This window comes from Mercenaria mercenaria, chromosome 16, assembly GCF_021730395.1.
Source record: "Mercenaria mercenaria strain notata chromosome 16, MADL_Memer_1, whole genome shotgun sequence".
Classification (NCBI taxonomy): Eukaryota; Metazoa; Mollusca; class Bivalvia; order Venerida; family Veneridae; genus Mercenaria; species Mercenaria mercenaria.
Window position 1 is genome coordinate 5566471 of NC_069376.1, and position 13250 is coordinate 5579720.

A 13250-nucleotide genomic window follows, 5' to 3' on the forward strand; every position below is an offset into this window, starting at 1 on the left:
TTTTCACGATTATTTAAGCTATATAAAGGCAGGCAATTAACCTAACCAGTGTTCCTGGATTCTGTACCAGTACAAACCTGTTCTCCACAAATTACTGCAAACCTACCCACATGAATCAGAGGTAGAGAACGAATGATTTCAGACACAATGTCTTTTATCAAATCGTCACAGAGAACATACTGCTCGCTCGAAGATCGAACTCACGACCCCGCGATCGGCGCTCTCCAGAGAAATGTAGGCCGTTTTGACCGATTGAAAATGTTAAAAAGTTAGTATATTTTCCTCAACAAGGTCACAAAGTCAACACACCGATAACCCGGAGTACTCCGAACTTGTCATTGTTACAACATTTTTCCAGTTCACGTAATGTAGTCTGGTAGATAGTAGAGAGTTTGAGATTTCAAACTTCGCCTTCCCCTTCAACGTCTCTCATATATATTTTGGGTAAAACGTCACCGATGTGCGTGTATTTTAATTTATTTTCACACGTTGTATAAATTTTTCCCAAATTTTAATATCATTTAAGGGTCTAAAATTCCCCTTTATTATATGCAAATAAAATTTTTAATTTTTCCGGATTTCTGTTTTTTAAATTTTTTTGGGTTTTACCCATTTTATAAAATTTTTAGACTAATTTGATGCGAAAACACTTATAATAGGTTTTAAAAATTTAATGAAGTTTTGTTGGTTTAATGATTTTAACTAAATACATTGAATTAAACCCGGGAAAGTTTTGAAGTTATAAAATAAATTTTGAAAAATTTTGAGATTTTTTTTTAAAAATTTTTAACTTCTACGGCATATTTGTGTCCCCAGGGGGTTTATAAATTTAATACCAGAGGGGCCTTTTTGTCGTATGAATTTGAATTTTTTAAAAACGTCGAAGATGGGATTTTTAGGGAAAAGTCAAAAACTTCATTTTTTTTACATTACTTTTGGCCAAAATTTTCCCCTTGGGGGGTGGGGGTAAGACTGAAATCTGGATGGGGGCCCACAGGGCTTTGTTTATCATTTTACTTGGAAAATAAAAAAATTACGCGCTTTTTTTCATTTGGGGGGAACATTTTTTTTTCACACCCCAAAATAAAATAAATCTTTTTCCCTGTGGGGCCCAATTAATACGCAATTGCTTTTTTTTTTTATAAACATAACATGGTACTTTTTAAGCCCGGAAATTTTTTTGGAATTTTCAGACAATTTCAGATCTATGATATCATGAGGAGGGGATTTTTCCCTGTTAGCCGTTTTGGGAAAACCTCCATTCTTTAAATGAGGGAATAGACCCTGGCAGGGGCTTTGTGGGTTAATTACCCCTTTTGGATTTTTTCATTTTAAAAAGGAAAGTGGGTTTCTTGAAACTGGGCCCGGGGACCCTCCCCTCCCCGCCCCCCCTCCCCCCCCCCCCCCCCCCCCCAAACCCCCCTGAAATGGGTGACCCCCTCTTTAATGTTGGGTGTCCCTCAAAAAAAATTTCCGGGGATCGCAGATGCTTTACTTATAAAATGGGATTTTAAAATCTTTGCGTGCTGTTGAGGTTTGGCATTAAAATCAGAGTTTTTTTTTATCACGTTGATATGATCTTATAGGTTATTAATCTTTGTATGTGGATATAGGCACGATTTCCCTGCAGCTTTTTAAAATTTTGGCGCGACTTTAGTTTTAAAAAAATATACTGTGCTGTCTGAGGGGTTTGGCTTTAAAACAGAGTTTACAGAGTATACAGAGTGCCCTTATCACTTTGTTTGATAAATTTTGGTTTATTAACTTTGTATGTGGTTATATGCAGGGATTTTCTGCAGCGGTAATTTTGCGCGACTTTAGGAGCGCAATTTGTCCGCGAAAGAACAAAGGGGATATACCAAATAAATTTGAAAAACCCTTTTTATTACATATCCTTTTAAAAATGTTTAAAATTTATATTAAATTATCGTTCTGTCACAAAAGAGAGGAAAAAAAATACGGAAAAAGAGCTGTCTATGGTGCCCACATCCCCCGATGGACTTTGAATGAATATTTTAGGGGCCGATTTTTGAGTTTGGGACCTTGGGCCTACGCCTGGGTCTTGTGCGCGACACCTTGGGTCTTACTGTGCCACACATTCATGGAAAGTTTTTTTAAAAACCCATGCATGAATGAAAAAGATATGCCCCGGAATGCCCATCATTGCATTTTCATGAAATGGGATTGACTTTGGGAGTACGGACCGGGGTCTTGGGCGGACACGTCGTCTTACTGGGGTTTACACATTCTTGCCCAAAAATTTTTAAAAATCATGCATGAGAAAAAGATAGGGGCCCGGGACACACCCATCAATGCACTATCATGAAATATGACTTTAACTTTCTAAGTTTTTGCCCTTGACCTTTTAGCTACAGCCCGGGGGTCTTACGGGGCGAACGTCGTCTTACTGTCCCACACATTTATGGTAGTTATTTAAAATCCCCAGGATGACAAAGATAGGGCCCGGGGGACACCCCCATAAAATGCACTCTCTTGAAAAATGCCCTTTAACTTTAAAGTGTGACCTTGCCTTTAAAGGGATGGACCTTTTTTCTTGCGCGCGACAGCCCGTTTTCCCTTTGGTACACATTCAGGGCCCAAGTTATTTGAAAATCCATCCTTTGGTTTGACAAATATAGGGGCCCGGGACACAAAAAATTGCGGACAGACCGACAAAACCCGACAGAGGGTTTTCAAAAATACAAAAAAATTTTTCCAAAAACGCAATAAAAAAACGAATAAAAACTGGGGGCTTAATATTTTCCGCAAAAAGGGAGTCAATTGTTTTTTCGAAACGGGGCTTGGCCCATGGACGCACGGGGATTTTTCCCTTTAAAACCCGTTAAAGAAAACATTTCCACGTCCTATTTTTTAGCCAAACTCATGACTTTAATTTTAAAATTTTCTTTTAAATTTCAGTTGATAAATTACTAGTGCCAGTATTTTTTGGGGTAAAGTTAATCAAAGTGAAAAATTAAACAAAATGTTGCAAAAATTAAAAATTAAAACAAACACACAATAGAAAACAAAAAAAAAAGAAAGGGAGACCCGCAATGGAAAACCCGTCGGGGGAGGTAACTAGAGACGGTTTGGGGGATGTCCGAATGTAAGCGTTCACGCCCAATGTTTAGGGAAAAATTTATTGCCCCCGATCGGGTCCTTTGGGAAACCCCAAGGGAAAAATTAATTTTAGGTATGTAATAAATTTTTTTTCCCCTCTCATGTATGTTTACAATCGGGGCATTGTATCCCTGACTTTTTATTTACATAATTTTTATAAAAAACCTAAATTTTTGGAGAAAAACACTAACGATTTTTTACATTTTTCCATTGTTTTTTTCGTTTTTTTTTTTTTTTTTTTTTTTTTTTTTTTGGGGTTTAAATGGCTCAAAATTCCAGGCGAGGGATTTTTTTAAATTTAAAAAATTTTTTTGGTTTTTTTTTATTTAATTTTCATTTTTTTTTTCTTTTTTTAAACCCTCTTGTAAAGTTCCTCCCCTTTTGGCAATTGGTCCCCCCAAAATGCACGAAAAAAAGGTTTTTTCAAATTTAAACGGAAAAATTGAATGGGCGGTTTAAAAAGAGAAAGGTTTTCTTTTAAGTTTAAAATTTCTAAAGGGAAATTTTTATCGAACTTCAATTTCATATTTTCCCTTCGCAAGAGAGTTAAAGGGGAAGGCAAAAGGGTTAAAATTCACACTCACTAAAGGTGTACTTCTTGCTAAACTTTTAAGAATTGCGGGAAAAAAGCGAAATTTGGGGTTTTGTCCGCCATAGTTGGGGGAGGTCCTTTGTTCAGTCCCGGTCAGCGCTTGTTTTTTGATTTGCTTCGGGCATTTTTTTGGACGTATTTATAATTTTTATATCAAATTTTTGAAAAATTAAAAAAACTTCTGCCCGGGTTGTGGATTTTTTTAAAAGGGCTAAAACACCACTAAAAAGGCTGTTTTGAAATAAAATTTATTTTATTCTTAACAGTTCTTCTAATTTTCTAGATTTTTCCAAATTTTCTGAAACTTTTACTTTTCCTTAAAGAACTTTTCGCTTTAGAAAAACAAAAAAAAAGGGGGTTGTAAACTTTTTATAAGAAACCTACATTTGGGTTTTAATACAACCCCTGAAATTTACTCCTTTTGCTTTTTTTAAAAATTTTTCTTTCACTTGAATTTTTCACGCCGCCTTTTTTCCCATTTTACCTGCATGCAATAGGAAAAAGGGGAGCAGGGTCACCTTTGATTGAAAATTTTGGGCCCTAGCCAAACCTCTGTCACTTGGGAGCGAGTAGTAATAGTGCACTTCCCCAATGAGTTTTGAATCAGAGTTTGGCCCCTTTTATATATTTTGTGGAGGGTTTTTTGTTTTTAATTAATGAAAGATAGGACAAAAACCCCAGAAGTTTTCAAAAAAGCAAATTTCACCATCCCCCTTAAAAAAAAACATATCAAAATCATCAATTTTGCAGTTTGTGAAAGCCCACAATGATCCATTGCAGGAAAATTGTCCAATTTTATTGCATCTCAGTTTAATAGTCCCTACGATTTTTACAGGATATTAAAGGAATGGGAGCCTATCTCTCGTTTTTTTTTTTTTCACAAAAAAGCAAAAATTTTTCGGAGTACATTCAACAAGTGGAACCCTTTCTTTTAATTTGAATTTTCCCCGGGGTTGGTGACTTTAAACGATTTTATTTCCCAAAATAGCAGCAGTTAGTTTTACAATGACATCAGAAATTTTTCTTTTATCGCTGTTTAGATTTTCTAAGAATTAAAAAACATCATCTCTCGCTTTTAAATTACAGACATCCAAAAACAGAAGTTCTAATTATTACAAATATTGACGTGGGCACAAGTTCGAAGTGTTTCCCGCCCACAAAAAAAAAAACATGCCCATTTCGAAAGGTATGCAAAACGGTTTCATACGGGAAACCGGGAGGGTAGAAAGAAAACACGATGCTGTTGAAGAAGGGGACGTGGACAGGAAAAAAAGAATTTAAAGTGCGGGGAAGGGTTTGCAGCCTAGGGAGCGTGAAGTTAGCAGCCCAGCAGCCTAAACCCTTTTCCCTTGTAAATGAGGAACGAGTCCCGAGTAAAAACTGCCGTTTCAAGTTCCCGCAATATCTAATGGGTTTTTTCATTTTGTGGGAAATTTTAACCCAAGTCCGCCAAAGGGGAGATTTATTTCCCCCCTTTTTGTTTCAAATGGAGAAAAAAAAATATATAATGAATTTATTACTACCCCTCATTTGTCATACCCGTGCGAGGAAAAAATGATCTTGCTAATTTCAGACTTGGCTTTTTATTACATATTTTCCCGTGATAGCTGGGGGAAATAAGATTTTTTTTTTCAAAGCTTGTTCGATCCCCTATTTTTAGGGTATAACGGTTTTTTTTTATGTTTTTTCCCGTGAAATTTTGGGGGTTTTCCTAAAATTAAAAATGATAATCCACAGTTTTGGAAAAAAGTAGATTAGAAGTGATAAAAACCCCTTTGAATATGAAAAGCCCCAAAAATCCTATTTGTTTCAAGGTAATTTTGGAAAAAAAAATTGATTATGTTCTTTTTTAAAAATTGCTTTTTGGGTGGCCCCCAAAAAAACACAAAAAATTAAAAGAAAAATTTAAAAAACATGCAAACGTTTTTAAAATTTAAATTAAAAAGGGGAAAAATTTTTTTTTTTCGAAACCCTTTTCTAAGGGGGGGCCCCGGTCCAAACCGAAAAAAAACATCGTTTTAAAAAATATTTACTTTTTACGCCCAGATAATTTGGGTTTAAATTTAAAACATTACCTTGAATTTTAGTCATGGAAAAAACCCACATTTATTTATTTCATCGTTTTAAAGACAATTTGGGAAAACTAATTTTGTTAAAAAGATATGTTTCTAAATGAAAAAAAAAAAAAATATGCGGGCCCGGGGAATTGGGGAAAAAAAAAAATTAACCCAATTTTAAATTCAATTTTTAAAGGGAAATTTCCCTTTTTAGCGAAAATCGTGTATCTTTTAAATAAAATTTTATTTTTTCTAATATGATTGGGGTAGATGGGCTGACGGGAAAAAACGAACGGAAAAGGGCGAAAGTAAAAAAAAAATAGGGGGCGGACGGGCCAAAAAATAAGAAAGCAAAAAGATGACAACTTCCGGGCTACAAAAAAAGATGTTATCACTTTTTCTTTTGTGAAATTTATTTTAAAATTTGTGGGGGAAATAAATTTTTGTGGATTCCGTTTGGTTTAGTCAAACCCGAAATTTAACCAAGAACAAGTAAAAATTTCCCCTTCATTTTATGTTAAAAGTTGAAACCACGAATTCATATCCCCCAACCAAAAATTCCCCCAAAAAACGAAAAAATTTATGCCCCCCGAAATTAAATGATTTTACAAAACCTTTGTTTCATTGCCCTTTAAAAACCCTTATATTTCCCTTAAATCCCCTTGGGTTTCAATGAAACTTTACTCGAGCTGGCTTCCCGAAGTTTGATTGGTTTGGGTTTTTGAAAATTTTCCTGAAATTTACTTACACTCCCCAAGGGTCTACTCGAGGTCCCCTTGGTGATACTTTCCCCAAATTTGAGTCAAATGTGAGGTTTTAGTGACCGGGGTATGAATATGGCCCACTTTAAAGGAGGGAAAACTCCCTACTTGAAACTTGGAAAAATTGTTCGAAATTTTAAATTTACCCTTTTAAATTTAAAAATTTTCAATCTGTGGCCAGGATGATTTATAATTTTTAAAACCAACTGGGGAGGGAAATAGATATCGAACAACCAAACCTAATTTCACGTATCAAAAGTTTTTCGTCATTTAATGAAACCAAAAAATTAACCAATAAAAACGGAAAATAAACAATGATTTATTTAGGCCCAGAAGTCGGCAAATGACACGAAGATCGAAAATCGAAATAAAAAATAAACCGATTTACATTTTTAAAACCGGCCGAGATCGAAAAATTTAAAATAAAAATCAACTTCGTGTGTTTTTGAACTTCGAGCCAGCTCGAAGATCGGGAAAATTTCCCAAATTGGGAAATTTTGATCTGGAATTGAATTTTTTAACTAACTCGAAGTTCGGAATTCGTTTAAAAAAAATAAACTAAAAAAAAAAAAGCAAACATTTACTGCACTTTTTCACTGAAAGACAAATAAGGGATAAGGCGCTTTTCGAAAAAAAACGGATTCATAGACATACTATATGGGTTCTGTGCAAGTTTTGTAAAATCAAAAAAAAAATTTTTGTCTCTACGTTTTCAAAAAAAATGTGAACGGACGGACGGGGACAAAAAAGGGTAATACAATAGTTACTTTTCAATTCGTAAAAATTGACCTAAAACAGGTTACAAATGTGTTTAAAAGGTAAAAATGCACTTTTTTTGTTTCATTTTTTACGACCAAAAAAGTCATTTTTTAAAAATTGATCGATGTCGAACAAACATCGGCTCGATCACATTGTCTCAAAAATGTTACATAAGTGCTTGATTACTTTTACTTGCGATTCATTTGTTTACACCTGTCGTGTGCGATCTCATTTGGTTCACCTGTTACATGTGCGATCTCATTTTTTACACCTGTTACATGTGCGGGCCTTTGTTACACCCGTTACATGTGCGGTCTCTTTTTTTTACACCGTTTTTGTGCGGGCCATTTGTTAACCCCGTTTCATATGCATCTCATTTTTTTACCCCTGTTACAGTCGGGCTCTTTGTTTTCACCCGTTACATCTGCGATCCATTTGTTACACCGTTAATTGCGATTCATTTTTTAACCTGTTACAAAAGCGATCCTTTGTTTAACCCGTTTTATGCGGTTCATTTTTTACCCTGTTACATCTCGGTCTCATTTTTTTACACCTGTTTCATTGCGATTCATTTTTTACACCCTTTTCATCCGGGCTCTTTTTTCATGTTACAGGCGATCCATTTTACACCCGTTACATTGGGGATTTATTTGTTACACCCTTTAAATGTGCGATTCCCCTTTTTACACCTGTTACTCTGCGGTCTCATTTGTTACACCTTTTTTTTATGCGTTCATTTGTTACACCCGTTACATATGCGATTGCATTTGTGACAAATGTTACAAAGCGATCTGATAAAAAAGGGGGAAAAATTGCGGCATGGGGGAGAAATCCGTTTGATAAAACGTTTTTCAAAACCATAAAATGAAAACTTTTTTTCTAAATGTATAATAAATACTCACGCCATTACCCGGAAAATCTTAATTTCGTTCGCGACCCTAACCAGCCCCCAAAGGCGGATGTAAAGCCGTTTACAACTTTTTTTTTCCTGTGAAATTTACGTTTGTAAAAAGGAATGTTTCGGGTTTTTATATATCATCTCCATTAAACAATGTATATTTTTTCCCCAAAAAGTATCATTTAAAATTAAATAAACCCTTGTTTTTTTAGGAAAAAAAAGCGACGAAAAAGGGCAACTTTTTCAATAAAAACCCATTTAAAAAAAAATTTTTAAAAAAATACTTTTAAATGCTTTTGATGCCCCGACTTTTTTTGGTTGTTTGAAAGCAAAGATATATTTCTTTATGGCCCTTTTAACACTATGTCGTTAACCCACTACATGTTGACACAATGAAATTTCAAATGGACTACAGCGAAAAAAGGGGATAAAAACCTAACTTTATTTGAATAAAAACCGAACTTATTTTAAACATGAAAAAAAAAAAAAACCCTAACTTAAAACAAAAAATTTTGGGGAGGGAATAAACACCTAACGACAATTATACAAAGAAATAAATGACTAACATGTACATGGTCTATTATTTAAACTTTACTTTAAAAAGCGGAATTTTTTTTAAAAATTTTTTGTCTTTAATTTTACAAAAATTTTTTTTTTAAATGCCCATACGTCAAATATTTTTTTCATAATTTTAAAATTTTTCAAATAAAAAGTTTGGAAAAATCTGAAAAAACCCTAAAAAATTAACTTAGTATAAAAGCAAAACATTATGTTTTTAAAATAAAAATTTTTTAAATTTACCACCGATGTTCGAATTCCGTACTCCCCACCCCCCCCCCACTCTCTCTCTCTCTCTCCCCTCTCACGCAGGGAAACGAAACCACACACACACACTTTTTTCAGAAAAAATTGTTTTTGTTTCAAACCCTTGGTAAAACGTAAGGCAAGAGAAATTTTTAAAATAAAAGAAAAAAAATTTAAAAAATTTTAATATTTTTTTTTAAAGGGGAAAAGTTTTTATTTATTTTTTAAAAAAAATTTTATATTTCCCGCCCGGTAAAAAGGGGAAGAAATTTTGGGGTTGTGTGGGGTGGTGTGTGTGTTTTTGGGTGTGTTTTTGTGGTGTGTGGGAAGGGGGGGGGGGGGGGGGGGGGTGATGAAAATGGACTGAGGGCGGGGGTGTGGGAACCCAAAAATTTTTTTCATTTGTCCAGGGAAAACTTAAAAACCCCACTTGCCCATAGTAAAATTTCCTTGCCTTTTTGTAAATTTTAAAACCTTTCATGAAAGCGCAAAAAACGGAGATTCGAGTTCTTTATGTGGGGACAATGAAAAGAAAAGCATATCACAGAAACCGGTGATAAAAAATAACTGTTTAAATATTTTCCTTTTTAAAGTTTTTAAAAAAATCTGAAAACGCGTAAGCAGTTTCGGGAAAATTTTGAGGGCATGCCCCCAAAAACTGCCCACCAAAGGTACAAAGCCAGATGAAAATTTTGAGAAAAACTGTTTTAAAAAAATTTCCGACTTTGTTTTTTTGTCATACTTTCGATCTCTTGGGGCTTTTGGTTTAAAATTTTGGGTACTACTTCCTTTGACAGTGACTTATTTTCTCAGCAGTTTGGGAAATTTTAAATTTAAAAAATTGCATAAAACGTTTTTAAGTTTTTTACCTTTCTGATGTCTTTTAAAAGCCTTTTAAATGCTGTTTTGTTAAAACCCCTTTTTTTTCCTTTTTAAATTTTTTGTTACAGAATCTATATGGGTGAGGGTGCAAATATTTTTTTTTCAGCTGCTTTTTAAAAAAATTCTTATTCTTCCCCCTTTTGCAATTTTAAGGGTTTCTTTTTTTAAAGTTGGTTTTTTTAATCATGTTTTTTTTAAAAAAAGGAAATCTTCTTATTTTTTTTTGTAGTGCGGGAGTAAAATATAGAATTTTTTGTGCGACATTATTTGGGCCCCCCCTGACCCTTTGCCCCCTTTTCAAAAAATTTAACACCGGCCCAAATTTAAATTTAAAAAATCCAAAACCGGGCCCAAATGGGGGGCCCAAAAAAACTCGAACAAACAATTATTTTACTACCATGAAAGTGAATAAATTTTTGATTTTTTTTCTTACTACTTTTGAGCCCAAAGCTTTATTTTTCTTAAAAGGCTTTAACATATTTGCATTTTTTTACAGGGGTTTTTAAAAATTTTTAGCTTTTTTACATGTTTTTTGTCGGAAAATAGCTTTTGCTAGTGTTATAGTTTTTTTTATTTATTCGACTTAAATAAATCTCGTGTAACAAATCTTCTCTAAAATTTTTTCATATCACCGAGTTACGATGCGCGAGAAACCCAATTTAAAAACCCATTACCTTTACACCCTCCATACACTTGAAGCAACACCAATCTAAAAAATAATTTTTTATGTTTTCCCCATTTTATAAACCCGAAAAAAAAATGCTTTCCCGGGGAAAACACAGACTGTAAAAAGCACTTGTCCGCCGGGAAAAAATCACGAGTCGGAAAGTTGGACATAGGGAAACCCATAACCCTGCAAGGGGGGGTAGGTGAAAAAAACTTCGAGCATCAACATCCATAAAAAAGCCAGACGAACAGATTTTTTTGTTTTGGTTTGGTGTTTATCCATTCTAAGTTTTTTATTTAAACCACACTGTATCCCATACCAGTTAGGGTTATCCCCCAAATTTTTAAACTCAAAAACCCCATAAACAATACAATTTTTAAGCAAAAAAAAACAATTTCAAACTTTGATACTGTTAAACATTGTAAAAGAGATGTTTATGGAACTAATACATTTAAATAATAAGGTCTTACTGCAATTTCTGGTACTTTAAAACAGTAGAAAAAAATATGTTCTTTTCGAAGACTTCTTTGAGTACATTTAATGAATTCCAGCCACAAAAAGGACATTTCAATTGAAATAATTTAGTACACAAAACATGCAATCAATACAGAATTATGACTATCAAAAGTTTTACGATAACATTGCATACTAACATAAAAACATGAAAAAAGACAAGGAAATTACTACATACATCGTCTTTATGTCACCCATGTTGGCACTGAGTTAGGGTCGCTGAACAGAGTTAGGATTATCCGGGTACATGGCGTGATACTGTAAATGCAGTAAACATTCAAACTTTACATTTGGCGACACCACGTCTCTTCATTCTAAGGGTTGACGGTAAACAGCTTGCTGGAGAGGTATATCAATACCTCCATATATATAAAAATATTGTTGGCTTTCAAACTAGAGGATTTAGACTAATCTACTAATTTAAACCCGGCGTTAGTTTTTCACTTTCTAGCGCAAATTGCGGTTAGCCATCCATAATGCCCAAGGGCGCTAATCAAGCCTTTGCGCACAGTAAGTTTTGAAATCTTCTAAGAGGTAGAATGCTTTAAAAATGTCTCCGCTACTATTTTCTATGTAAAATTAACAACTTATATTTTTAAATTAACATATTTTTTTGGGAAAATCTAGGTTTTTCACTTTCTGCGAGACTTCCCTTTGGTCTCAGGGGTTTGACCATAAATGCAGTGAAACTATGGTCACGTGACTGAGACACGTGATAAAAATATTGCGTAAGTAGACATCAAGAAATACTAACTTTCCACTTTAAATTTTACCGGGAAGCTTCAAATAACTTTTGAAGCATATAACGTAGCTTAGAATCATCTGATCTGCACACATTCCTTTTATATTGAGCATCAAAATAGCTTGTATCTGGCATGAAATGGCCTTTTCTGGCGGGAAAATTGCACTATATATGATAGGACTACTTCGAGATATTATCAAAAAAAAAGAATTATAAGCGTAATATTATGTTACAAATGATGGAAACGGTTTAGTAACACAATTTATGAGCCGCGTCATGAGAAAAAACCCAAAATAATGGCTTTGCGACAAGCATGGATTCCCAAAACCAGCCTGTGCATCGCGAATCTGGTCTGGATCCATGCTGGTCGCAAAGCCACTATGTTGGTTTTCTCATGGCAAAGGCTCCCTTATATAGATATGTATTTACTATTCTTTTTCGCAGAATTCAAAGATATGCATATGAATTGAATCGGTTAAAATGTATTTCGGACAATTAAATAATTTATTGTTTAACCCAAAAACTATTTAAAAAGCTGTTAAGCCAGCTTGTAAATTTACCTCTTGCTGAATATTAGCCTTAAATATTTTTATACCCAACCAGAGCTAAAGTAAACTAGGTATTGAATAATACAACTTCCAATTCCAATCCTGCTGTCAACTGCATCATCAGTTGATATTATAAATGAAATACCAAATAATCAAATTTTTTCTGTAATCACATTATCCGCATAAATCATACTTAAAGAAATCATACCTACAGAAATCATACTTACATAAATCATACTACAGAAATCATACTTAACAGAAATCATTTTAAGCCAATGTCAGTAAAAAGTAAATCAAACCCAATAGTTGGTTTCAGTTTTCCTTCGGGTTTAGAAAACCGTCGAACTTATTTCAATATATTTTGAAACAGAAGTTCTATACGCGAAATGGAGGTTTTTTCAAATACAGGGAACCCGGCCCCTTTTATATTCTGGTTGTGTGTGTTGAGGGGGTGGGGGTGGGGGTGGGGTGGGGTGAACTGAACTTAAATATAAACGGACTTCAGACGGGATAAAGACGCAGTGGACGTAACGAGAACTGTTTAAACTTACATAAACGGACTTCGAGGGGATAAAGACCAGTGGCTAAACAACTATAAAGGGATTTCAAAACGGGAAAAAGACCGTGGACGTATCGAAAACGTTTGAACTTACTAAAACGGACTTCAGACGGGATAAAGCCAGTGGACGATCGAGAACTTTTATAAAACTAAAACGGACTTCAGAGGGAAAAACGCAGTGGACGTACCCGAGAACGGGTTATGAACAAACTAAAAGGGACTAGAGGGGATAAAACCAGGGGGCGTATCGAGAATTTTTTTTATGAACTAACAATAAACGGATTTCGACGGGATAAAGACCAGTGGACTATCAAACTTTTATGAGCAACTACAAAAGCTTTTGGGAAA

At 34.3% G+C, this 13250-nt stretch overlaps 1 protein-coding gene across 1 annotated transcript in view; it reads right to left on the reverse strand.

Moving 5' to 3' along the window:
• The window catches only part of LOC123543813 (uncharacterized), a 453424-nt gene that overhangs the window by 261398 nt on the left and 178776 nt on the right, over positions 1–13250 (reverse strand). The window lies entirely within an intron of this gene.